The following is a 27,790-nucleotide window of genomic DNA, read 5'->3' on the forward strand; positions in this document are numbered from 1 at the left end:
TACTAGAGCTTCTTGTTATACTCAGAGCTAAAGGAGAGGGTTGGCTTATGATCATCTGACACTTTTTTTATTTTTTGGTTTGCACAAGGAAACCTCCCAGCACTTACATAAGGGCTATGCAGGGTGAAGATTTTGTAGTCGGGAGATATGATGAATTGGGTTCCAAATTCGTCAAAATTTGAATAGTTTCTTTTTCACCTAGGATTAGATATCTAAAATGTGAATTGATAGGCAGGAATCCATGGGTTTAAACCCCCAAATTTCACAGTGTTCAATGGCCTCTTGAAAAGAGAAAAAGCTCCTGGCACAGCATTCAAAGGCATGGCAATGCCTGGAGTTTTGGCTCAAAGACCGCGACTGAAGAATGCAGTTTGGAGAACTGTTGTAGTAATAAGTGAGAAGGCCAGAGGATGCCTGGCCATTCCTTTGCCATCAGCTCCTCCCAGGCCCAGTCTCAGCCATGGAGTTTTATTGGTGGGAAGTTTGGAAATCTGAAAACTTGGAAAGCCTTAGAGTCAGTGAGGGCTGGCTATAAAGTTAGCTCTACCATGGGAAATATTTCTGGCCCTTCTGGACTCCAGTGTTCTCACTGGAGATAGGTAAAGATGCTCAGGCTGCAAAGAGGTTATCAGAAATGTTTGTGAGAGCTCATATGCAAATCAATTCCTGCTTTACTGCAGCCTTTCAATAAATACTATTTCCTTCCTGGCTGGAGAGGTAGTTCAATGGCCTCAGAGCATGGAAAACATCTCCAAACACTTCTAGGAGTAACCCATGAACACAGAGCCTGGAGTATCCCCCAGCACTGCTGGATGTGGCCCCAAAGCAAAACAACAGCAGTAAAATTTTTTCCAGGAGCTGGAGCAATAATACAGCAAATAGGGCGTTTTCCCTAGATGCGGCCCATCCAGGTTTAATCCCCGACATCCAATACAATCTCCCAAGAATAGCCAGGAGTAATTTCTGAATGCAGAACCAGCAGCATCGCCTGGTGTGACCCCAAAAAGACAAAAAAATTATTTTTTTCCCAGTACAAAAGTGTAATTTGTCAGAGCCTTCGGGGGTGTAAGAGAACAGACGAGATTCAAGTTGTATTGCATCTCGAGTCCTTAAGATGGAAACATTAAATTCTTCCAATTCTCCTGTCCCCACTATTTATGTAGTTGGACCACTAATACTTGAATTAGACTGATAATCTGTTTACTCTGTCATTCACCTGTGCCACAGTGACCTTTTTCTGTCCCCTACTATTTTCTCAAGGCCTGCTATAAGGCTACACATTGTATATATTTGTGAAATGCAAGGATGTTATGTGTCAGTATGAGACACATATCATGTGGGAAGGGTCTCTATTAAAATTTTTTAAAAATTATATAATTTTAAGGGCCAGAGTGATAGAACAGATGGTAGGATGCTTGCCTTACACATGCCCAACCCAGTTACAATTTCAGGCATCCCATGCTCCCCAAAGTGCCACCAGGAGTAACCCCAGAGCGTTGTTGGGTATGTTCCCAAAACAGAAAACAAAAATGATCTTAAAAAGGTGCCCCTGACAGTGTGGGACCCTGATGTTTTAAGAACTTCACAAAATAAATACCCATGATTCTGGAAAGTGCCCATGATTTTGAATATAAGCTGCCAATTCATTTTGGTTCTGTGATAATTCCATGTAGGTCCTTTACTTCATATGCTGCCTAATGATGAGAAATCCATACTCCACACGGTGTGCCATGGTGGTGTGCCAGGGACAGCTATGAGACCATAGGGGGCTGTAGGGAGCATCTGAATCTGGATTTTATGTCACCTAGTTTTTGTTCAACTAGGGTTGTCATCATAAAATAGCACAGAGTGGGTGATTTAAGCATCAAAACTTTGTGCTCACAGTTCTGGAGGCTGGAAGTTTAAGAACAAGGTCCAGGTCAACTTGATTTTTGGCCTTTCTTTGCTTAGCTGTAGATGACTGTCTTCTCATTGTGACCTCACAAAGCCTTTTTCTTTTGGAGGGGGGAGAGAGAGCAGAGAGAGAGAGAGAGAGAGAGAGAGAGAGAGAGAGAGAGAGAGAGAGAGAGAGAGAGAGAAAGGGGGGAGTGAGAGACTCAAAAGGAAATATCTTTTCTCATTTTCCTTTTTTTTCCCCTTTTTTTGGGTCACACCTGGTGATGCTCAGGACTGACTCTTAGCTCTGCACTCAGGAATTACTCCTGGTGGTGCTTGGGGGACCAAAGGGGATGCCAGGGCTTGAATCCAGGTTAGCCAAGTGAAAGGCAAAACACCCTACCCACTGTACTGTCGCTCCGGCCCTGGAGATGTCTTTTCTTGTAAGACATACAGTTCTATTGAATTAGAATCCCACTTGAATGACCTCATTTAACCTTAATTACTGCCTAAGAATCCTATTTCCAAATAAAATCGCTCTTCAGGAATTAGTTGAGGGATAGGCCAGTAATATGTGATTTTGTGGGGAGCAAAATTCAGTTCTAGGAGACATTTTTTTGGTTTTAACTCAGGCTCTTATCTGGGGACCCCTTAACTTTCTAAACTTCAAAACACTCATCAAATATGGAAATACTGTTTGAGCAATGTGGGGTAGACTAATTCCCTGCAGGAAATATGACCAAAATGGCGTCTTGCAGTTCTCCACAGGCCTGATGAGTCTGTGGCATGATGAAAAGAGATGCAGGTCACAGGGAATTAATTTCCCCAACCACTAATAAAGCCTTTCCTTTCTTGCCTTCTCATTTCCCACTCTGTTCTTTTCTCTCCCTGTTTTCCTTTTCCTCCTCCTCCTCTCTATTTTCAGTGGTTGACTCAGGCATTGTGGCGCTTGGCCCTTTCAGAGATGGCTGCGTATATTTAATTTTCCCAAGATGAAAGGGTTCACTCATGGGTAAGGAGCAGGCACACAGAGAGGGCAGAAGAGGTGGGAGGAAGGTGGGGAGGAGGTGGGAGGCAGGGGCAGGGCAACTTAAGACAGAGAAAAGGCTGTTACGACAAGGTGGGGAAGGAGAAGGAATGAGAGTGTGAGAACTGAGTACTAGGTGCTACCGCAGAGCAAGAAATACTCCAAGTGACAACTCTGGGTCTCAATTTTTCTCAGCAGTTAAAGAAAAAAAAAAAGGACAAGCTAGAGTAGAAAATCCCCAAGGTGCCCTCAGTCCCTCAGATTCCCTACATCTGCATGTGTCTCGCTCTCCCTTACCTTCCCAGGAAACAGCACCGACAAATGAAACTCATTGTGTGCCTTGTAAGAAAATCATTATGTAAATTCAAAGTATTGCTCAAATTAATTCTAATGAGGTTCAGGGGAAAAAACAAGTAGCAACCCAAACTCTTTAATAAAGTGTTCTAAAAAGAAAAAAAGAATTATCGCCCACTTCTGCACTTCCTGCTTTTGGCAGGGACTAGAAGTGGAAATCTGAAAACACTGTGAGACAGTCTGTTCTCATGGTATTTCTAGCTGAGAACAGGAAGGAGGGGAAATCTCATAGGAGTGAGAGAGCCTGTTTTTAAGTGATTAGCAGGCCAGAGAAGTTTCACTGGGCAATCAAGCTTGACGGCACCTCTAAAAGTTTTCCCCTTCCTTGCACAGTGGAGTAAATTTGGCCAGATGCACTTCCCTCCCCTTTCCCCCAAGCCCTAGTCATCAAGACTTGGCCTCACCATTAGCCTGGTGGTTAGGGGCTGGACCTCCAGACAGAGCAACAGCACCCCAGCTCCTTTGAAGCACAGCACCAAGTGGAAAGGAGGTGGAGCAGTGACTTGCTGGGTGCTAACAAGAGCCCTCTAGACCATTCGAGGAAAGGATCATTCACAGACTGCGCCAAATCCCTTCTTTGTGGGTCTGTGTGTCTCTGCCTCACCATTGTGTTCTCATCACTCATCACTGGAATATTCTGCACCTTGAGGCAAAAGCTGTTTCTTAATTCCTTTCCCTCCTTGGCCCGTCTGGAGTCCCAACAGACAGGCCTGTGTGTGCTGCTGATGAGTCACTGGAGTGGAATCATGCTGACAATGAGCATGGAATGATTAATGTGTATCGATTGACGAGGCGTGCTGGACCCAGGAAAACCCCACAGTCTAGACTCAATCATCCTTAAGAACCTGCCAGAGATGAGTGCCCTGGTGTTGAGGGGTACAGCCGGCATGTCAGGGAACGTCTAAGATCCTTCTGACTCCCAACCCAGTTCATCAGTCTTACTACCAGGTTACTCCAGGGTTCAGAGTTGAGGGTAGGGGTTCAGTGTTTTCTACCTCCAGACCACAGGAAACTCCCACGTGAGACCAGATCTCTTGCTTCCTGCATGGAAAATGTTCCTGAAAGGACAAAAAAGGGGTTGCTTTTCCATTTGAAATAACAATGAGGATTATATTCTAAACAAGGGACTAATAATACTCAGTGTTGTATTGCAAAGACCACCATTACCATCTTTAATCAACTATTTATTTAAAACTCCAGAAATGTCTATAGAGTGAACGGTGAATGTTCCCTGGAGTATAGGTAAATGACACAACTGCAGTTGGGGTGCCCCTCCCACATACCCTCATATTTATTGTTTGAGCCCATAAATACTTTGTGTAGCAAACCGGTAAGAGGAGGAGGGATGTGATCAGCGGGTGGTGGGAGGGGGGAATGACATTCATTTCACTGAATTGACTTTTATATGTATAGGGGCCATACTAACTGGTGTTTTGAGGCCACCAGAGTGATACTTGGGGATGCTCTGGGGGCCATGTACTCCGAGAGGTCTAATTGAGGGCCTTGTACATGTGTCATACCCCTTGAACTGTACCCCAACACCCCTCCCCCCAAATTAATTTTATGTAGATCATTGAGAACATCTAAGGTTGCTTTATAGCTTTGAGTTGCTTCCTGCTGGGAATATGTAAATAAAATAGAGATAGACTCAACCATCAAAAGAGCATAGAACTAGCGAGGAAGGTAAACAGATACCCAAATTTCAAAACATGGGTATGAGGACACTGGGAAGAACCCTGCAGAATGGAATCAGAACCTGATGGTTTCAGTATGACAAATTAGGACTAGGAGACAATCCACTTTTTAAATTTTATATATATATATATATATATATATATATATTGTTTTTCTTTTTGGGTCACACTCAGCAATGCTCAGGCATTACTCCTGGCTCTGCACTCAGGAATTACTCCTGGTGGTGCTTGGGATGCCGGGGATCAAACCCAGGTTGGTCGCATGCAAGGCAAACACCCTACCTGCTGTACTATCAGTTCGGCCCCTTAAATAATATTTTTATTATAAATTCATTGTACTAAGTTTATTGACTGTCAAAAAGGCACTGTCACTGTCACTGTCCCCTGTTGTTCCTCAATTTGCTTGAGTGGGCCCAGAAACATCTCCATTTTTGGGGGAACTTGTTACTGGTTTGGCATATTGAATACGTCGCAGGTAGCTTGCTAGGCTTTGCTGCGCAGGCGAGATACTCTGGGTAGCTTGCCGGGCTCTCCAAGGGGGGCGGAGGAATCGAACCCGGCTTGATGAGGCTGGCTGCGCACAAGGCAAACGCCCTACTGCTGCGCTATTGCTCCAGCCCGTCAAAAAGGCACAATAGTGAAAATAGAAATCCCCTGTAATGTTAGCCAGTGGTATGAGTGGAATGTAATCACTGTACAATATTGTTGCATGTTGTTCTAAGTCTTTTTTCAGATATATATAGGCGCATTAAAAACAACAGTAGGATTATTTTGTGTACTGTTTTACAGACTGTTCCTTTTATTTAATAATACTCTGTGAAATATGCCATTGTTTTCCCACCCAATTGTATGTCCTTCTACACCATGATTTTTAATGACTTTGTAAATGTTTTCTTCCTGAGAGCAACAAACTTATGCTTTTTGGTCTCCTAGAACAGGATATTGAGATTTGTTTTCCATCTCTCACTAACATAAATAATACTGCAATGAGCATATTTTGATATTAATATTTGTGCACCTTGATGATTATTTCTTTAGGATAAATTCCTAGAAGTAGAATTGCCAGAGTTTAGGTATGGAAATCTTAGCCCAAGAGCCTGGCTGGTATTGCAATTATGAAAAGAGATACTGACCCATGTATGGTAATAATCCTGGTACTTTTTTTTTGCTCCTTTATATTGTATGAACATTCATCCTAGAGGGAAAAAATATTCATTCTGGTTCTGGTAGCAGAAAATGTTCCTAGATCTTGGTTGCCATTTTGTCAGCACTAGCGACTTTACTTTGAATTTGCCTGACATGACTTCTCATACCTGCTTTCCAAATGAACAAAAGATACTTACTTACCTTAAAATTATCATCTTTTGATTCCTTACTATGATATTACCTAAAATAAGGCCCTCCCGTTGTTCGTCGATTTGCTCGAGCGGGCCCAGTAACGTCTCCATTGGAGACTTTGTTGTTACTGTGTCTGGCATATCGAATACGTCACGGGGAGCTTGCCAGGCTCTGCCCTGCGGGCGAGATACTCTCGGTAGCTTGCCGGGCTCTCCGAGAGGGGCGGAGGAATCGAATTCGGGTCAGCCATGTTGGCTGCATGCAAGGCAAATGCCCTACCGCTGTGCTATTGCTCCAGCCCTAGCTGTTATTACCTAATGGAATTAAAAAATAGGATCAAGAAAATCACAATTCCAATTGGCGCATAGTCAAATACAATTTAATCATTTTTGGTAATAAATTCAAAGTGTTACAAAAAAACTAACCAAGCTTTAATCTCAGCTCTCCAGTTGATGTATTAGTCAAATTACATTAAAAATTAGGTGATTAAAAATTTGTTTTTTAAAAATTTGTGAGAGCTGGAAGAAAATCTCATGCATGTTAACCTGTGAGCTAAGGGCTCAGCCTACTGTTATGTTCACAAATACATGCATGACATCTGAAATAAGGTGGATAAAGGCAGTATTCTTTCATTATTTCAGAGGCCTGCTGTCAGAGAAGTCTCCCTTTATGGGATCCTGAGTCATTTTACTTTAGATTATGGGACTTCCCTTTGCTTATTTGTTTAACCAATCATCCTTTCCCTCCCCCAATTTTGTTTGATTGTCCCTTTACAACTTGAAACAAAGTCAACACACATCCTCATTACTGAGTGGGAGTCTTGTGCAGGCACAGGTCTATAAGAAGCTTACCAAGTAAACGAAATGCTTTCTGTCATCATGATTAGGACAAGGATAAAATATGCCACAGAATCCCTTTCTCTTTTTGCTTTCTCCACTTTCTACTACTGGATTTGAGGCTTCTACTATCTGCTTCTCTCCTCCTTGATCCAATAGGATTTCCAAGAAAAACCAGGACTTGTGGCTTACCATGGCGTGCAAGATGAGGTTCTACTGGGTGGTACCAGGGAAGGATGTACACCCATAGGGATCCTTGGGTGTGGTTCTCCTCTGAAACCTGATGGATTTTGGATCCAGAGCACAAACAGAAGCCACTTACCATCTGCAGAAATACAAAAAAGTTGTAAATCAAGCTAATAAGCTGTTAACTAAAAATCTAGCTCCAATAGACAGCTCCATCTAAACCTATGGTTCTTATAGAATGAAAATGACACAGAAAGTGGTGGTGGCGGGTCTCTGTGTTCATTCGATTCCCAGATTATTCAATATTTTCAAGAATGAAAATCATTGAGTTTGGGTTAGAGCAATAGGACAGCAGGTAGGGCGTTTGCCTTGCACATGGCTAACTCAGGTTCGATTCCCAGCATCCCATATGGTCCCCTGAGCACCACCAGGGGTAATTCCTGAGTGCATGAGCCAGAAGTAACCCTTGTGCATCGCTGGGTGTGACCCAAAAAGAAAAATTAAGTTGTTGAGTAATAAAGATGCTCAGAATAGAATTGGAAAGTAGAAAAATTCGTTGGAGAGGAGAAGAAAAGAGAAAAGGAGCTCCCCACGTGGGAAGGAACTTAGTCTAGGACTAAGTTAATTGTGGCTCTTTTCATGGGATTTTTTAATAGAAAAAGTGGGTCTTTGTGTTACAAGGAATGTAGGGAAGTTAAAGATAAAAGTTTTCCTGTAGATCCTTTTAATGAAAATTGGGCTCATGGTAAATGTTATGGAAGATGCAAGGAACTAACAGATCCTGGTCTGGCCATTTGCCTCAGGTATTCCCCATTACCTTAGCCTCCTTTCTGTGAAATTAAGGTCTAGGCAAGACTTTTAAGATGGACAATTGTTAACTCCCTGTTTATCAGAAAAAGCCCAGGAATTTGCCGGGAATCAAAAATATAGGATGAGCCAGCCAAAAGCTGGACTGCTCTCAGCAGCTGGTAAGGGTAAACTGAGGCCTCCTCTTTCAAAAAGTTGGAAAACTATCCAGCATTTGGTAGTAATTATTATGGTTCTTTTATGGTTCTGTGCTTAGGGCTGGCAATGTTCAGATGGACATAAAAGAATAAACACGTCCCCTGGGAAAGCCAGGCTTGTCTCCAGGGCTTGGGCCTGATTGGTTACTTGGAGAAGAACATCTAACTCCTTTGATTTAGGTAGCTTTAATCATGAAATTAGGGGTAATTTTATTTTCTTCTCTGTTTCTTTTTTTTTTTAATTTCTGAGATTTGTTGTTTATGCCATCTGAAAAGAAATGAAAGAAAAGTGAAGACTAGAAAACCATTCTAGGATTGGGAAGGCTTTCATTACATTGAATTTCTATTACAAGGTTGTATTTCAATTTTAAGGCTGAAGTGATTTAAAGAACTGATTCAAATTAGCCCCAGGAACATCAAGCATGTGTTAAGAAATCACAGAGGAATTGGAGTGATGTCCAATTATCAAAAAGCAGAAAATAGAGAAACTATTTTTTATTTGAGGAGGCTGGGGCTAACACCTGGTGATGTTCAGGGCTTATTCCTGGCTTAGTGCTCACAGGTGACTCCTGGTAGGGCTGGGATGACCATATGTGGTGCTAGGTATTAAATTTGTGCCAGCCACTTGTAAGACAAGCAAGTTATTCCCTGTACTATCTCTCTGGCCCCAGAGAAAATAAATTTTAAAAAGAGAACAGTTATAGAACATAGTACCTGACACACCTAGGTATATGATTTTTATAAATGATTAAATATTTCTTTTTCTAATGGTAGCCATTTCTGAGTTGGGGTTGTTTCTCTATATAGACAGTGTGTTCAACTTTCTCAGATTGCCTCGTGCCATATTTCACAACACCATCACCTTATGAAATAGTAACACCCATTTCCCAGGTAATAACATTGGGGCTCAGGCCGCAGGTGATGATACAAGTGACAAACCATCCTCCTGGTTTGCAAGTGTGACTTGGAGACCTAGCGTGGCCACCTGCACTGGATCCCGGTAGCCATGTGACCCGGCACCAGAGTGTGTGAGTCTCAGCACACAGGCAGGTGTGGCTGAGCCCAACTAAACTGTGCCACCCACAGCCACCGAGAACCAGGGAGAGCCACAGGTGAGCACTGTGATGGCAACATCGCAACTAACAACTGAGTGTGACCTCTGGTGAGCATGAGTGGCAGCACCGCCACTGAAGTGAGAGTCTGCTCAAACACCATGGCTGAGTGTGGGAGCTTGACATCCTGCCGTGCACTAGCAGGGGAGTGTCACAGCCAAGGAAGTGTGATTTCCCTCCACACACTCCCAAGTCATCATCTCAACAACCCCAGCAGTGAGAGGTAGACACAAAGTGGAGAGGGTGATGGTGGAAAGAAAGAAGAATAGGGTACCAGGAAATTAGGACTGGGACTGTCATGGCGGAATCTTGGGGAAGAGGTACCAGACAAAATAATGCATTTAATTGCACCTTTAAATTTTTCCCTGTAGAAGAAGTAACCAGTCAAAATTAAAAGCTGCTTGGAGGAGGTGAAGGATATTAGAGAAGAAAAGGAAGTCAGACAACACTCTCCTGCCCTGCTCAGTTATGCCCAGGCAGAGAGCAGAAAGGTAGTTTCTGACACTGCACACTTGACAGGACTGGAGACCAAGGAAAGACAAGGGGGTAGGGATGGAGTCAACTGACCTGCAGTCTGAGTGACTAGCTACAGGGCAGCAAGCCCGAGGAAGAGGATGCAGGTTACAAGCCTCCATCTGCAGATTCCAGACCAGGAACTTATGAGTTGGACAGAAAAAAGCAAATGCATAAGACCAGGCCATGTAAAGAGATGGTGGGCAGATAACACAGGACCAGGACGTCATAAGGACATCGTAATTTGCACCAGGCTTTGCCTTGTCCACTGGTAAAACAAGAAGCCTGGACACTGGACAGGAATCCAGACTCGTCTACTTAAACTATGCAATAAACTGTAACTACTTAAGCATCTGAGTTTTGTAGGCAGATCTTCCATACAATACTCAAGTGTTCATGAGCTGGGGAGTAAACCCGCTTTTGCAGTCACAGGCCCACGTGTCACAAGTAGTTCCAGGTGGAACAAGGACCAGAGAATAAGTTTCTTGGATCCGAGTCCCCAAACTCTTGCCACTGTGCTATTAATAAACTTCTACAATAAAATTTCTGGAATGTCTACTTCTCAGAAATTTTTGTAAATGTCCCCACTGTGTGTGTGTGTTTAATAGAACTTATCTTTAAAAGGCAGCCAAAATTTCTCTATGAGCCACTAAGGAATACTCAGCACCCTTTTAAGAGAAGCCTGCCTCCTACTAAGTAATTCCACAAATAAGGATCTTTATAGAAAGTGCTAATTAGTGCTAAGTACCTTTAGAGATGCCTTCCAGGCTAATGTCCAAAGATGCACCATGTGGGGGAAGGAAATGATAATAATCTTCCCTTCAGGGACTCAGCTGATTCTCTGGGATGATGAGAGACCGTAGATAATTTTATTCAGTGCTTAAAACATGCATAAGTACTGTTAGTATTACTATAAAACTAACAGAATCTTGTTGACGTGATCTGGTCTGTAACTGGGATAATCTTGTCATGGTCGACATTTTACTCAGACTTTGGAAAACATACACTTTTAAATAATTATTTGATATTTAGAAGAGTGGTGTTATGGACTATTTTTGAAACTTTAGAATTTCGTAGCTCAAATATGTATGACTTATGGTTTGTTGCAATGTGATTTTAGTGAGCTATTTAAAGAGTAAAAGCCAAAAGGACTCTTTCTCCTACTCCCTGCTCATATCAGTACATTAACCACAGCTATAAATAGCTGAGTTGATCATGTTAGCTAAAATTATTTACTAAGGGAAAAAAGACAAACTCTCACGCATCTGATTTATTTTGTTTTATTCTGAAACTTTCTAATAAGCTGTAGGGGCCAGAGAGATAGTACAGGGGTTAAAGCACTTGTCCTGCCCCCTGTTTGAATTCTTAGCGCCATATATGGTTGTTGGAACATCACCATGGGTCTTCTTAGCATTGAGCCAGGAGTAGGCCTTGAGCATTGTTGGGTACTCCCACCTCCCCTCCCCCCACACACACACCAAATAAATAAGTCTGGAACGTCACATAAAAGGCTATTGCTCAATTGAAACCAAACCAACAAATAGGTCTTATCTTTTCTAGACTAGAAAGATAAATAATGAGGTCCCCTTGTAATGAAACCAGAAACTATTTGATCCAAGCTTCACATCCATCACAGAGCTATTTTATAGTTAATAAAAGAGTCATTTAGAGAATCAAGGCTATAATTTTTGCCCAGTAAAGAAGTTTCAGAAGTCTTTAATAATTCCATCAACAACCTTGGTTTGGAAGCCCAATGAGTGTTCAGTCAGGCCCTCATGAGGCATCAGTGAAAACCTGAATGTTTCATGGCACAGCTGCTGCAGGAGATGTGAGACCTGGGCCTCGGTGTCACGTAAAAGCCCAATCCCCATGCCCACTCACAGTTCAACTGCCCCTTACTTCTAAGTTGAACATCCTGTCTGCCGGCCCCTCTCCAATCTGTTCTTATGGTTGCTGTTGAGTTAGGAAGAAGGGGAGAGGCAGGTATGAAGGATAGATGCTGTGGTACAACTTCTTTGAAAGATTCAGAGAAGCAGAGAACAAAGAGGGGCGTTGCCAGGAGCCAGGGATGAAAATAAGAATTTGGTGATCAAAGGTGTGTCAGAAACGCATGATGAATCCATCTGGCTCTGCCGAAGCACCTGGTGTCAACAGTTTCTTCACTGTGCTACCCTTACCAGAGGCTACATCTCACATAGAATATTCTTCTTAACAATAAAACCAGAAGAAGGAAATTCCCAAAAAAGAAGGAAGAGAATTGCTGAACAGAGAGCAAATATGGAAGGAAGAGAAGAGAGAGAGGGAGCACGAAGCACAGCTTTGTGGAGCTCAGAAGATGATGTGAGGCTGCAAATGCATGACTGAACTTGAAAGACAACTTTCCAAGATGTGGGAGCCCTTGACTCAGATCCTCAAGGGGACAGGAGAACACGCGGAGCTTGGCTTGCCCTTTTACTGTATTTGACGGGAGAAAGGGCTTGTGTGTTACTAGAGGGAAACAGCCAACTTGATGCTGCAGCCACACTCCATGAAGAGCTAGGGCTGGGCCCAGGTTTGGATCCTGATTGGATGGCAGAATGAGATACTAGAGAAGAGCTGGAGAAACTAGTGTCCTTAGGATCCTAAGAATAGCCAAATCCTCTCTGCTTGACCTTTGGAGTCAGCACAGGGGCGCCTTGCCAGAGTGTCTGGGATCTACTTAGCTTTCCTGCTTGTTTACATCGGAAGGTAAACAGTGTTTTATTTTTTAATTTATTTTTAATAATTTTTAAAAAAAATTTTGCGTCACACCCAGCAATGCTCAGGAGCACTCCTGGCTCTGCACTCAGGATTTACTCCAGGTAGTACGCAAAGGACCATATGGGATGCCGGAGATTGAATCTGGTTTGGCCATATGCAAGGCAAATGCCCAACCCACCATACTATTGCTCCAGACCCTCAAACAGCATTTTAAACTCAATAACCTGATCATTGCCTCTGACAAGTAGGTAGGAGATAAAATATTTAAAAGCATAGACACCCGACTTCTTTCTCCCTGGAGCAGATTTCCAGTTTTCCAAGTAAATGCATCTTATTCCTGTGTGCTGGTTTTAATCCTAACTCTATCATTGTGATGCTGACACCTCAATATAGTTCATCCATCTTGTTGGAAAAATGAGCGAAAGTCCTGATGTTCTTCAATGAGGAAAGGTTGCTTCTTCCATCCACTCATCTGAAGTCACCAGTTCCCACCATCCTAGCAAAATCATGATAGTAAAAAGCCACCAGCAGGGCTTTGCATTTACACTGTATTCATTATTGAACCAACACTGTGAAGAAGTATGAGAAAGTCATCTTTCTCCTTGCCCTTAGTAGGTGCATAATACCAAGGAATATTTGCACATCTCTATTTTAGGGGGACTGGAGCGATAGCAGAGTGGATAGGGCGTTTGCCTTGCACGTGGCTGACCCAGGTTCGATCCCCCGCCCCTCTCAGAGAGCCTGGCAAGCTACCGAGAGTATCCCGCCCACACGGCACAACCTGGCAAGCTCCCCGTGGCATATTCTATATGCCAAAAACAGTAAGAGTATCCCGCCCACAAGGCAGAGTCTGGCAAACTACCCATGGTGTATACGATATGCCAAAAACAGTAACAACAAGTCTCACAATGGAGATGTTACTGGTGTCTGCTCGAGCAAATCGATAAATAACGGAAGGACAGTGCTACAGTGCTACAGTATTTTAGGGGGTCTTGAGTAAACCAGGAAGCTCAAAACAGCGAAAGTGAGTCTTTTCAGGGTTTCTTAGCCACTGACTCATGTTTTATATTCTCAGTTGAGGGTGGCTTGAGTTTTAGCCAAGCAAACAATAAACTAAGAGCATAAACAAAATTGGTCCCTCGCCTTTTATAGTTGAGAAATATACTTAACAAAATCTATAAATTTTCATGGACATAAATCCCTGTGTACTACACTTCAGCTGTTTAAAAATCTAATAAAGTCTGGAGTTACTCTTTTGAGCAGGCTGTAAACCTAGGCAGTTATTTTGGCAAAACAGATAGAGTTTGCAGGGAGATTTAAACATGATTGGGGCTCATAACTGTCAACAAGTAACCCAAGCCTTATTCCAGTTCAACAAAACATGTGAGTTTTGGGCATTGATGTGTACAGAGGGATCCATTCTGGGAATTGTTGAAGGACCTAGAACATTCTCTGAGGATCAGCAGCCTAAGAGAATTCAGATGGAGGTCCAGCAATTTTGGTGTATGTGTGTGTGTGTTCTGGAATACCCAGGAGACTGGCTTTTCATACTAGAAAGTTAGGATGTGGATCCTGAGAGGCCGACGTGGCATCAAAACGCTAATACGATGAAGACAGTTTCTAGAGCAGAAATACAACCCGCTAGGGGCACTTCTGTGATTTCATGGGATCTTTCCCTGAAAGCAGTTTAATGACTGCTTCGGCAGGTATGCTTGCTGTGCAAATACAGCTTGAGGCTAAGTCATGTCTCACCAGGTTACCTCTCTCAAGCTCCATCATAGGCATTTGTGTGGCTCATCATAAAAATGACTTGGAATTAAGTGATCAGTCTCTGTCCCAAATCTTGACCTCCACCTAGCATCTTCTAGTCACAGATAGTAATAGAATAAGCCGCTGTGAGTAGTATGGTTTGTGTATTTGGGGAAATCCAATTTTAAATCACTAATCCATTTGAGCGCACAGCGGTAGGGCGTTCGCCTTACAAGCGGCCAACATGGCCGACCCGAGTTCGATTCCTCCGCCCCTCTCGGAGAGCCCGGCAAGCTACCGAGAGTATTCGATATGCCAGACACAGTAACAACAAAGTCTCCAATGGAGACGTTACTGGGCCCGCTCGAGCAAATCGACGATCAACGGGAGGGCCTTTACCTTATTTGAGCATCACAACCTAACGTTGCTTATGTAGAAACTCAGTGAAATGTGTTACATGAATGAATCACGAGTCCATGTGCACTGTGCAACAGTGGTCTGCGAGCACTCACGAGCCCCCAAGTTGCTTACAGGCTAGTCAGGGCAATGAAAAGAAGCAATTCTAACAGGCACTGAACAAAACAAACAAACAAAACACAAACACAAACCCCACATGGCTGCAGGATCAGACCAGAAGGCTACCCACGCTGGGCAAATGGAAACCGGGATGTGGTCCAGGGGAATGTCCAATCCCCAAATAGTCAGATGCTACAAGGAGTGTCCATGGAGCAATGTGAGTGGTTGAGGGGCAGCTCTGAAAGAGGAGAGCCCATATTCTAGGATCAGTATTTATTGAAACAAAAATGAAGACAAGCACTGTAGCACTCAGCTCTGTTCTCTGTTTATCGATTTGCTCAAGCAGGCACCAGTAACATCTCTATTGTGAGACTTGTTGTTACTGTTTTTGGCATATTGAATACACCACGGGTAGTTTGCCAGGGTATCTCTGCCTTGCGGGCGGGATACTCTTGGTAGCTTGCGGGGCTCTCCAAGAGGGACAGAGTAACTAATGCTGGTCAGCTGTGTGCAAGGCAAACGCCCTACCTGCTGTGCTATCACTCTGCCAAAGACAAGCAATAGTAATAAAATCTTACTGTGAGATGTGGACTTCATCCTAAGAGCAATGGGGGCCTCTTTGAAGGGTTTAAGCAGACCAGAGCTATGCTTCGATATGGGCTTTTGACAAAGCATTCTCCATTTAAAGTTTATTTCATCTCACCAGTCTCCATAACGTCTCGCACACAAGGATGATGGTAACTGGATGTGTTCTTGTCTTTTTATAATACAGGATTCTGATGGCATTGATGGGTAAATGCATGGTGCCGTGATTTGTTTTATTGGAGAGGGAAAGAGTTCTCAAGAGTTCAGGGATGCAGAGGTCACTCAGTGTGGCCTTGTGAGCTACATAGTTAGAAATTTGAGAATAGCCCTGCAATGGGTGTGACTTGGGATCACCAGGACCACCCAGTAGCATTGGGGGATATGGAACATTGGCACGCCAGGAAGTGTTTCAGTGACTTTCCTTGATCCTGATCACTGTCACTGTCACTGTCCTCTCGTTGTTCAACGATTTGCTCGAGTGGGCCCAGTGACATCGTTAGACTTGTTACTGTGTTTGGCATATCGAATAAGTCACAGGTAGCTTGCCAGGCTTTGCTGTGTGGGCGAGATACTCTTGGCAGCTTGCCAGGCTCTTTGAGAAGGGTGGAGAAATCGAACTCTGGCCGGCAGTGTCAGCCGCATGCAAGGCAAACTCCTTACCCACTGTGCTGTCATTCCAGCCCCTTGATCTTTATACAGTATTTCAAATGATTTGATGAATACAAAATAATAGCATCATGATTATATTAATGATATCAATATTGATAGAGGTTTGTTGGTATTATAAACAATAAACCTTTTCAAAGTGAGGAACCATGCTAAGCTTTTTGTGGGGGAGTTATATTTGGCAATGCTCAGGGGTTATTTCTGACTCTGCACTTAGGAATTACTCCTGGCAGTGCTTTGGGGACCAAATGGGATGCCGGGTATCAAACCAGGTTGGCTGCATGATAGGCAAGTGCCCTACCTGCTGCACTGCACTCTCTCCAGCCTTATGCTAAGTTTTTTTTTTATGTGTGATTTGATTTAATCTCTTTGAAAAGCAATTCATCAGACTGATTGATTTCTCTAATACTATGTACTCACCAACCAGGTCACTAGAGACCAAAAGTGTCAGACAAGCATCAGGCTAACCCTTTCACTTGTGCATAGGGATGCAAATTAGTTTTGTCTCTTGTTTAAGGCCACATTTTGGTGCAGCAGTTTAGGGACCTTTGAAATAAGTCCTATTAGTGTCTCATTTTATGCACAAAGAAGTTGAAGAGTAGGTTTAAATCACTTGCTGAGGTCATGCCAAAAGCAAATGACAGTGTCAAATGTACAGCACTGACTAAAAAACGGAATCAAATTAGCTTAGAATAATGAGACTCTAAAACAGACTTAGTAGCTCCCTGATATCTTCATTTAAGGTTGAGTCTTGTCACCTAAAATTCTCAAGGTGACAGTCTGAGCTTTATAGCAAGGAAAGAAGGTTGTGAAACATGGGGTAGAATAATAAGTTTCCAATGCCATTGGATAGGGCATGGGATCTGGACAATTTGACCAAAACATAGATCGCTTATGTAATAATGCCATAAACATGCATGGATGCTCTCCTCCTTAAGCCACCAAAACTTCTTCTCCAGTATACTCTTCATCTTTAGTTATGTTTTACTCATATGGACTACTATCTGGCTAATCAAGAGTCACCTCCTAACCTCACACTCATGGTTTCTTTAGAGGAAGATCACATTTTGCTCTTGTTAATTGCCTGCCTCTTTGGGTAGGTTTAAAGCCACACAGAAAGCCCGTAACTTTCTGTTCAAGAATATTATAGTGCAGCTCAATGAGCATTTAATTGTTGAAAAACTAAATCAAAGGGTTGACTCACGTGTTCCCCAGGAACCAGTTCTTCAAGGACGTCGCCTTAACTGAGTTTCAGTGTGCTCAGAAAAAAGTGGCTTCTTCCAGACTCTCAGGAACTTCTACAGCCTGGTCCTCTGAAATCTTGAAACCTGCTAACTAGTCATAACGAAAATGAGATGTTGTCATGCGGGACTACTAACATGAGAGGCTAAAGAAAGCAACAAACCTCCTCGAGAATAATTGGACTTCAGGTCTTATTCAAAGCACCGGCTTGAATGGAAGGGGAAGATAAAATTGGGTCTTCTGTGGTGAACTGGCTGTGTCTGCAGAATGCAGGGCCTCTTGCTCCTCCAGTGGTAGATCAGTCTTCTGGGTTGGTGGCTCTGCTCCTTCTCATGCAAAAGTCCTCTCTCTCCTCTCTTTAGCGCTGGCTGTAGCACAGGCCGCAAATAAATTGCTAACATTTAAGTGCATCTGTTGCAAAGACAGAAGCACAGAGGACACTGGGGAAATTTCAAACCAAATTTCAGGACTGAGCTCATAAAAGCATGCACCATCTGTGGAATTTTGCTCATATGCATCACTATACCAGGGAGGGGCAAGAGCAAAGGGGAAAAAAAAAAGAAAGGATTGCATAGTAACTAGATTTAAAAGGAAAGATTCTGAATTGCATGAGTAGGTTGTCTCAGATTTGTTGTGTATCCTGTCTGGTATCTAAACACAGCCCCTATCTCCTGTCCATATGCAGTTCCTTTCTTCACTCTATAAAAGTGGCAAGACTTTCCATCTCTCTTCCTGCAGGCCTGCAAGAGGCCAGGGCCCAGTCTTGGTCCTTTCCTCTCCCATAGGCCTGTGGCAAAACAAAAACAAAAACAAGATCCAAAAAGCCCAGATTGCTTTCTGATAAGCACTTTACATTTCTATAGTGCAGGAAAAGGGAAGTTCCTTCAGAATCCCTTTATAGATGATGGCTCTCATTGTCTAACAAGCTTTTCATTGTTCGGGACATTTCATTTCCCTCCACAGTTCAGGGCACTTTGGGAAAAAATTTCTATTCAGCACTTTTCTACTCATAATTCAAGAAAAAAAGAGTCATGCAGTATAATAAGGATAATTAGCTCCAACAGAAAATAATAAGCCTGAGCCACAGAGTCCCTCCACTGCCCACAGTATCCATTTATCGTTTTGTGTACTCTCTGTCAAGGCTAATTACTACTTCTGTAATTACTAACCTGTTGAAAGAACAAAGGAAAATGCAATGCTGTTCTTAAATAAATAACACTGTTTCTTCCAATACCATCTCAATAAAACACTTTTAGAACAGAAACTGTCCTTATAAACTTACATCTACAAACTGCCGTTGTTTGTCCTCAAAAGTCTGATCTGTTATCCTAAGAATGAGTTTTGGGTACTGAATGTGGAGAAGTGGGTGTTGATGCTATTGAGTTCAGATTCCTGTAGAAGGAAGAGAGTTGAAGATGAGGATTCGAGCTTAATAAGGTTCCACTTCTGTGTAGCATGTTCCCTTTTCATTAACATGTTAACCTGACTGCAGAGTGGAAACAAGTGCTGTGTAAATGACCATATGCTTCTCCTGCTAATGTGTCTTAATCCAGACCAGCAGACACTTGTCTTCACCCTCAGAGAAGAGATACTGCTGGTTATGCCAAGCCAAGTGGAGACAAATAGAGTTCTCTCCTTTTCTAGGGGTGATGCACATGGGGAAGTCTGAAACACAGATTTTCCATCCATGTCAAAACTCATCCTGTCTCTCCAGAGACTCTGCTCATGACTATTCTCATCTGTTTGTGTTCTGGACCTCATTATCTAGGAAACTATTCTTACCCTTTTGAACCAGTCACGAATAAAGAGAACTGTGGGTTCTTTTTGTTTGTTTGTTCTTAAAAAGAGTCAAGGTTCTAATGGGCTTCCTTTAAAAAGAATGTTAGGATCTCAGAAAAATGGGTTTACACAGAAATAGAATCTACTATCAGACACCGAGATTAAAATGCATTTATCCTAGAACTCCAGTGACTATGTCCCTTCATTTTTTAAGAAAAAATTTATTGAATCACTCTGCCCCCGCGCCTGGGTGTTCCTTCCCGGAGTCCCTTGGAGGGGAGCGGGTTGAGCTTTCCTCCCCGCCCCGGCCAGGGCTACGGCAGCCGGAGACCTCCAGGACCAGCCACCACCATGCTGAGACCACTCTCCGCACACCTGAAGGTACTGGCAGAGGGACAAAGCCACGCGGGTTCCGGGGCCGAGACCTCCAAGCCTACTCGAATTGGAGTCGAGCATCTTCCACCCAGATCCTCCAAATTCCAGTAGGCGGGGGTAACACCCACCACCTGGCCCCCTGGCGCCGTGTAATCCCATCAGCGGCCAAGACTCAGAGACTTTAAAATCCAGAACCCGGACGAGAACAGTGCAGTCTCTGCCCCCGCGCCTGGGTGTTCCTTCCCGGAGTCCCTTGGAGGGGAGCGGGTTGAGCTTTCCTCCCCGCCCCGGCCAGGGCTACGGCAGCCGGAGACCTCCAGGACCAGCCACCACCATGCTGAGACCACTCTCCGCACACCTGAAGGTACTGGCAGAGGGACAAAGCCACGCGGGTTCCGGGGCCGAGACCTCCAAGCCTACTCGAATTGGAGTTGAGCATCTTCCACCCAGATCCTCCAAATTCCAGTAGGCGGGGGTAACACCCACCACCTGGCCCCCTGGCGCCGTGTAATCCCATCAGCGGCCAAGACTCAGAGACTTTAAAATCCAGAACCCAGAACCGCGCGGCCGCATTCGCGGCCGCGCGACATCTTAACAGAACTTTTTTTTATGACATCTTATTGTCTTATTCCTACTTTGGACAAACTTGCAGGCTATTGAATGTAGCCTGCCCACTGGGCAGTCTGGCAAACTCCCCGTGGCGTACCAAATATGCCAAATACCAGTAACAATGATGGGTCTCATTCTCCTAAATAGCCTTGAATATAATCTCAGGCCAAGGATGAAAGAGACGTTACTGGGGCCTGCTCGAGGCAATCGACGAATAACAGGATGATGAAATGAAATGAAATGAAATGTGAGATAATTACAAGTTTTCATGTTTGGGATACAATCACATAATGATCAAACACCCATCCCTCCACCAGTGCACATTCCCTACCACCAATGTCTATGTATAGCCCCCCCCCTTTCCTACCCTCCCCCTGCCTCCAAGGCAGACAATATTCCCCATACTCTCTCTCTACTTTTGGGCTTTATGTTTTGCAATACAGACACTGAGAGGTTATCATGTTTGGTCCTTTATCTACCTTCTGCACACATCTCCCATCCCGACTGGTTCCTCAAGCCATCATTTTCTTAGTGATCCTTTCTCTATTGCAGCTGCCTTCTCCCCTTTGCTTATAAGGCAGGCTTCCAGTTATGGAGCAATCTACCTGTCCCATGTATCTACTATCCTTAGGTGTCAGCCTCATGTTATGTTGTTTTATACTCCTCAAATGAGTGCTGTCCCTCTCTTTCTGACTCATTTCACTTAGCATGATACTCCCCATGTCTATCCATTTATAAACAAAGTTCATGACTTCATCTCTCCTGACAGCTGCATAGTATTCCACTGTTTATTTTATTTTATTTTTTTTTATTTATTGAATCACTGTGGGAAAGGTTACAAAGCTTTCAGGTTTAGGTCTCAGTCATGCAAATATCAAACACATTTCCCTTTACCAATACTTATTTTTCACCATGAAGAACCCCAATAAGACCCCACCCCCCCACCCCTCCCCGTCCCTGTGAGGCAGATGAATTCTAGTTAACACTCTATCTGCTTTGATTAGATTCATTGTTTCAATAAAAGATTCACCACTATTATTTAGAGTTTACCCCCCGCCAAATCAGACATGCTGAAAAAGCATTGTGAAGTGATTTGCTTTCTACAGCTGGGTTCAAGAATTAACTGTTGGTTTTGGATTTCTGCTATTTTACCTATTGACCCTGGAAGTATTTCTACTGAAAGTCAGATAGTTAAGAAATTGGTTTCTGTGCTCTGGAGTCATGGCCGTGCTGGAGAGCCGCTCGTGGGGGGCAACTGGTGGCCTCGGTAGGGCGTGAAGGGCGGACTGAAACGCCCCCCTTCCCATGAGGTTTTAGTCGCCCCCACACCCCCGGCTCATACCTGCTGTCCACAAGGCTCCCATGCGGTCGCCATCCTTCTTTCCAGAGAAGAGAGGGCGAATGGGGCAACACCCTTTCCCCTCCGGCAGACTTGATGGCCTGGATTAACGCATAGTCCGTTCACTTTTCTGCTCCAAGCTGCCGGGTTCTGCATTAAGTCCTTGTGCTTCTGGGGCCGTGGCTGTGCTGGAGAGCCGCTCGCGGGGGGCGACTGGTGACCTCGGTAGGGCGTGAAGGACAGTATTCCATTGTTTAGGTAAAGGTAAAGGTAAAGGCCCTCCCGTTGATCGTCGATTTGCTCGAGCGGGCCCAGTAACGTCTCCATTGGAGACTTTGTTGTTACTGTGTTTGGCATATCGAATACTCTCGGTAGCTTGCTGGGCTCTCTGAGAGGGGCGGAGGAATCGAACTCGGGTCGGCCATGTTGGCCGCTTGTAAGGCGAACGCCCTACCCGCTGTGCTATCGCTCCAGCCCCATTGTTTAGATGTACCAAAATTTCTTTAACCAGTCATCTGTTCTAGGGCACTTGGGTTGTTTCCAGATTTTGGCTATTGTGAACAGTGCTGCAATAAACATATAGGTATAGATATCATTTCTACTGTGCTTTTTTGCATCCTCAGGCTATATTCCCAGAAGTGGTATTGTGGGGTCATATGGAAGCTCAATTTCTAGTTTTTGAAGGACTGTCCATATTGTTTTCCAGAAAAGCTGGACTAGTGGGCATTCCCACCAACAGTGAAAGAGTGTTTCTTTTTCCCCACATCCATGCCAGCACTGGTTGCTTTTGTTCTTTTGAATGTGTGCCAGTCTCTGTGGTGTGAGATGATATCTCATTGTTGTTTTGATTTGCATCTCCCTGATGGCTAATGATGTGGAGCATTTTTTTCATGTGCCTTTTGGCCATTTGTATTTCTTTTTTGAGGAAATTTTTGTTCATTTCTTCTCCCTGTTTTTTGATGGGGTTGGAGATTTTTGTCTTGTACAATTCTATAAATGTCTTGTATATCCTGGATATAAATCCCTTATCAGATGGGTATTGGGTAAATATTCTTTCTCATTATGTGGACTCTTTCTGTATTTTGGTCACTGTTTCTTTTGAAGTGCAGAAACTTCTTAGTTTGATGTAGTTCCATTTGTTTATGTTTGCTTCCACTTGCATGGTCGGTGCTGTTTCATCCTTAAAGATGCTTTTAGCTTCAGTGTCATGGAGAGTTCTGCCTACATTTTCCTCTATGTACCTTATGGATTTATGTCTCATATTGAGGTCTTTAATCCACTTTGATCTGACTTTTGTGCCTGGCATTAGACAGAGGTCAGAGTTCATTTTTTGCAGGTGGCTATCCAGTTTTCCCAGCACCACTTGTTGAAGAGGCTTTCCTTGTTCCACTTCACATTTCTTGCTCCTTTGTCAAAGATTAAGTGGTCATATATTTGGGGGTCTGTGATAGAATATTCAACTCTATTCCATTGATCTGCACGCCTGTTTCTAGCCCAGTACCACGACCATCCTGTTGTTCGTCGATTGCCTCGAGCAGGCCCCAGTAACGTCTCCTTTGTCCTAGCCCTGAGATTTTTTTTTAAAGTGCCATATTCAAGGCTCTTTCAGGATTAGGAGAACGAGACCCATCATTGTTACTGGTATTTGGCATATTGGGTATACCACGGGGAGTTTGCCAGACTCTGCCGTGTGGGCAGGTTACATTCGGTAGCCTGCCAGTTTGTCCAAAGTAGGAATGAGATGATAAGATGTCGCGCGGCCGCGAATGCTGGGCTGGGGCCCAGAGGTCTTCAGCTGTTGGGCCCTGGTGCAGACAGTCAGGCACATGGTAGGAGACTCTGCCTTGTTCTCTCCCGGGAGCTGAGTGTGATAATCTCTGGATCCTGGCCGTTGTTGGGGTTACACAGCAGTTGGTGGGTGTAACTGTCTAGTTACTGGCAGGTCCAGTCCCAAACCGTGCAGGCTTGGAGATCTCAGCCCCGGGTCCCACACACCTGGGTTCCTCTGCCAGTTCTTTTATGTGCGTGAGGCTCATCCAAGTGTGTGGAGTGTGGTCCCAGCATGGCCTTGGCTGGGGCCCGGAGGTCTTCAGCTGTTGGGCCCTGGTACAGACAGCCCAGTACCATGCTGTCTTAATTACTACTCATTTGTAGTGCAGTTTGAAGTTGGGGAGGGTGATGCCACCCATCTTCTTTTTCCCAAAGATTGCTTTAGCTATTTGTGGGGGTTTATTGTTCCATATAAATTTCAGGAGCATTTTGTCTATTTCTTTGAAAAATGATGTAGGTATCCTGATAGGGACTGCATTAAATTTGTATGGTGCTTTGGGCAGTATTGCCATTTTGATAAAGTTAATCCTCCCTATCCATGAGCAGGGGGTGTGCCTCCATTTCCTAGTGTCCTCTTTTATTTCTTGAAGTAGTGTTTTGTAATTTTACTCGTATAGGTCCTTCACCTCTTTGGTTAAGATGATTCCGAGGTACTTGATTTTCTGAGGTACTATTGTGAGCAAGATTGTTTTTTATAATGTTTCTTCTCTTTCGTTATTTGTATATAAGAAAGCCATGGACTTTTTGGTGTTGATTTTGTTCCCTTCATCTTTTATGGGCTGGAGTGATAGCACAGCGGTAGGGCGTTTGCCTTGCACACAGCCAACATGGCCGACCCAAGTTCGATTCCTCCGCCCCTCTCGGAGAGCCCAGCAAGCTACCGAGAGTATCTCGCCCACACGGCAGAGCCTGGCAAGCTCCCCGTGGCGTATTCAATATGCCAAACACAGTAACAACAAAGTCTCCAATGGAGACGTTACTGGGCCCGCTCGAGCAAATCGATGATCAACGGGAGGGCCTTTACTTTACTTTACTTTACTATCTTTTATGGGAAGATAAAAATGAGAAATGATAAAGAGATTGTCATCATTGTCATTCCAACATAAGGAATTCTAGAGAACAAGGGAGCACCAAAATCTGGGTTGTTGTGATTTCTGGGAAGTGAATCAAAATGAATTGTGGGCAAGATGTTAGAATGGATTATTTACGAGAAGATATAGTGATCACCTGGAACAACACTGATTCTCTAAAAACAAATCTTGTTCAACAAAATGGACTGCCTTTCTTGCCAGTGCATCAGGCACGTAGATAAAGAAATACACCATGCCTTGGATCTTCATCACTGGTCTGTATTTGGGTCTTTAGTAAACACCTCACAAATCACTCAAAATAATCTTGTCAAGGAGCTGGCAGATTATTAATTGAATATTAGCAGTTATTATTTTTTATTATTACAAGCAAGCTAGAAAACTGAAGGTATTAATAGAGAAGAAAATGGGGCAATGAAGAATTAGGTCTTTGAGAAGCAATAGAAAAAAGTAATTTTCCAGAAAAGAAAACATGTATTTAAATAAGTTTTTAATTATTATGTGAAAGGGCAATTAGGCTTCTGTATGACACCAAGGAATAGCATTTGGACTACACTCTGAAGAGAGATAGGGACCTGGATTCTAGTTCAGCTGTTTCCTAAATAGTTATTTGAATCTGGACTGGTTGCTTTCAAAGTACAGTAATTTTCCTATTACTGTAAAAGCCGTAAAGGGAATTTAAGAACCAGATGGATAATTTTCTGAAATGAACTGTGCAGTGGCTACAGTAGCATAGAATTTTGCCATTTATACCACCTTTATATATTTCTTTGTCATGCAAACTGAAGACAGAGGATCTGCTCTAGTACTTCTGAATATGAATCAAAAAGTTGCTGAACAGAGCATTGAATCAATGCCATCCTGGGGCTTTCAAAGAGCACAGGAAAAGATTGTATTAAAGGCAGGGGGTAGGGGTGGAGCAGTATTAGGAACCTCTTCCAAAAGTGGTCTGTCATTCAGGATGGATAAACCACATCTGGTGGGATGGAGTTAACAAAAACCTATGAACAGAGGGAGGGAACCTTTGGGCAAGTTCTTCTTGAACTCTGAAGGATTTGGAGTTGATTCCAAAATCATCACACTTACCCTCATAGCTCACCTTATGGATAAAAAGGGAGCACATCTCAGTACTCCTTTAGTAAAGAAAGCTGGGACCCAGAGAGAGGATATTAAATATCTACACTGCAAGTACAGGGCAGTTCTGGGCATGATTCTTAAATCTTCTCACCCATTGGATGGCACAAGAACACATATTAGGCTCTCCGGCATGGCCATGGCTCCAGAGGCACAAGGACTTAATGCAGAGCCCAGCAGCTTGCAGAAGAAAAATGAATGCACTATGCATTAATCCACAGTACCATGCATCCCCAGGAGAGAAGGGGTGTCGCTCCCTTCTGCCTCCCCTGACCCCCCGCAGCAAGATGGCAGCCGCCTCGGAACTTACAGGAAAGCCAGGTATGAGGCGGTGGTGATGGGGCAACTACAACCTCATGGGAAGGGGGTGTTTCCAGCTTGTCCTCCGAGGTTGTCCTCCGAAGTCGCCCTCTGAGGTCACAAGTTGCCCACCATTTGTGGCTCTTCGGCACGGTCATGGCTCCAGAGCCACAGAAACCAATCTCGTAATTATCTGGCTCTTGGCTGAAATTCCTCCAGACTTAATAAGCAAAATATTAGAAATCTAAAATCGCGCGGCCGCAATATGGTTCTCATAACCAGCTGTAGAAAACAAATTATTTCACAATGCCTTTTCAACAGTTCTGATTATTGGGTGTAAACTCTAAATAATAACGGTGCATCTTTTGTCGAAATAATGAATGTAATCAAAGTAGATAGAGAGTTAAGTAGAATTCATCTGCCTCACAGTATTGGGAGGAGTGGGAGGGGCATTTATTGGGATTCTTGGTGGTGAAAAATAAGTACTGGTGAAGGGAAGGGTGTTTGATCATTGCATGACCTATACTTAAACCTGAAAGCTTTGTAACTTTTCCCACAATAATTCAATAAATAAATATTTAAAAAAACCACACATATTACATCCTCATGCTTTGATTTGTAGATGGTTCTGCAGTTGTAGGCAACCTAAAGGATTTAGAGTTTAGTAAACTTAAAGGAAAATCTTTTTGTAAAACTTGAAGGATTTTCCCAGAGAGCTACTTGCAGACCTGTTCATGAAGTTCTCATTGATTGTTTTTGTACTCTGACTCAAAATTATACTAACTGGATATTTATTTACCCCTACTTATAATTACTGAGGAAGGAAAATTGTTCTGGATCTGAAGAATTAGACACTTGCAATGAAAGGACTTAAAACTGTCATTCGAAAGTAAGATAATCAGGGCCCAAGACGCAATTTAATGGGCTGGAGCACATGCTTTGCTCCCAGGAGGTCTTGTTTCTACCCTTGGCACCTTATGATTTCCTGAGCACCATCAGGAACCACCCCCAAGTATCGATCTGAGAGTGAGACTTGAACACCTCTGCATGTGTACCTCTAAAACATACATACATACATACATACATACACACACACACACACACACACACACACCCCCCAAATAAATAAAAATAAGATGATGAGATTTTCCTTAGCATATAGTCAGATCCATATTGGAGGTAGGGTTCAGGTGTTTAGAAGTATTATGACTTATAAAATAATACAGATACTATTGTAATTATTTTCAAAGAAAACTCTTACACATGTATATTTATGTCTTTGAAAGCAAACAATTTACAGAAGTATTTATTGGGGTTAATCAAACATTAACATAAGAAACTACTACTTACCCCCTTTAAAAAGATATTTTAAACTGGTTAGAACATGACAACATGGAATAGATTAGTAAAAAGCTATGAATATGTAAAGAGGGCAACTAATCACTCCCAAGCATAAATTATTTCAAAAAGAGTTGAAATTGCTGTTTGCACTAATAAGAAGCATGTCTGACTTTACAACTCTTCCAAGTAGGGCACCCTGCTTTTTGGAACACAAGTCTCCAATTCCCCAAAACCATTGAGGCTTGAGTTGAGTTAGGGGAATGAGGGAGGGACCTCTGAGTAGAACTTTCTTCAGCATAGTTAAACATTATTATAAGCTGTTTAAGATGGGCTCTACATCTAAATTCCTTGAACCTTTGTTTTATGGGAGCATTAGGAATTCTTGGGAGACTCATATCATTTATGTAATAGGAAGAGAATTATGTAATGAAGAAAGCAATTTTAAAAGCCTTGTGGAGCAAAGGGTCTGGTTTAGTTTAAACCAGATTCTCAGAATAGCAAATTGAATGTCTCTTGTTCATCTTCTTCACCCAGCTTCTAAAATTTTTCTTCCTTGCCC

The sequence above is a fragment of the Sorex fumeus genome, unplaced genomic scaffold (genome assembly GCF_029834395.1).
Source record: "Sorex fumeus unplaced genomic scaffold, SorFum_2.1 ptg000094l, whole genome shotgun sequence".
NCBI lineage: Eukaryota > Metazoa > Chordata > Mammalia > Eulipotyphla > Soricidae > Sorex > Sorex fumeus.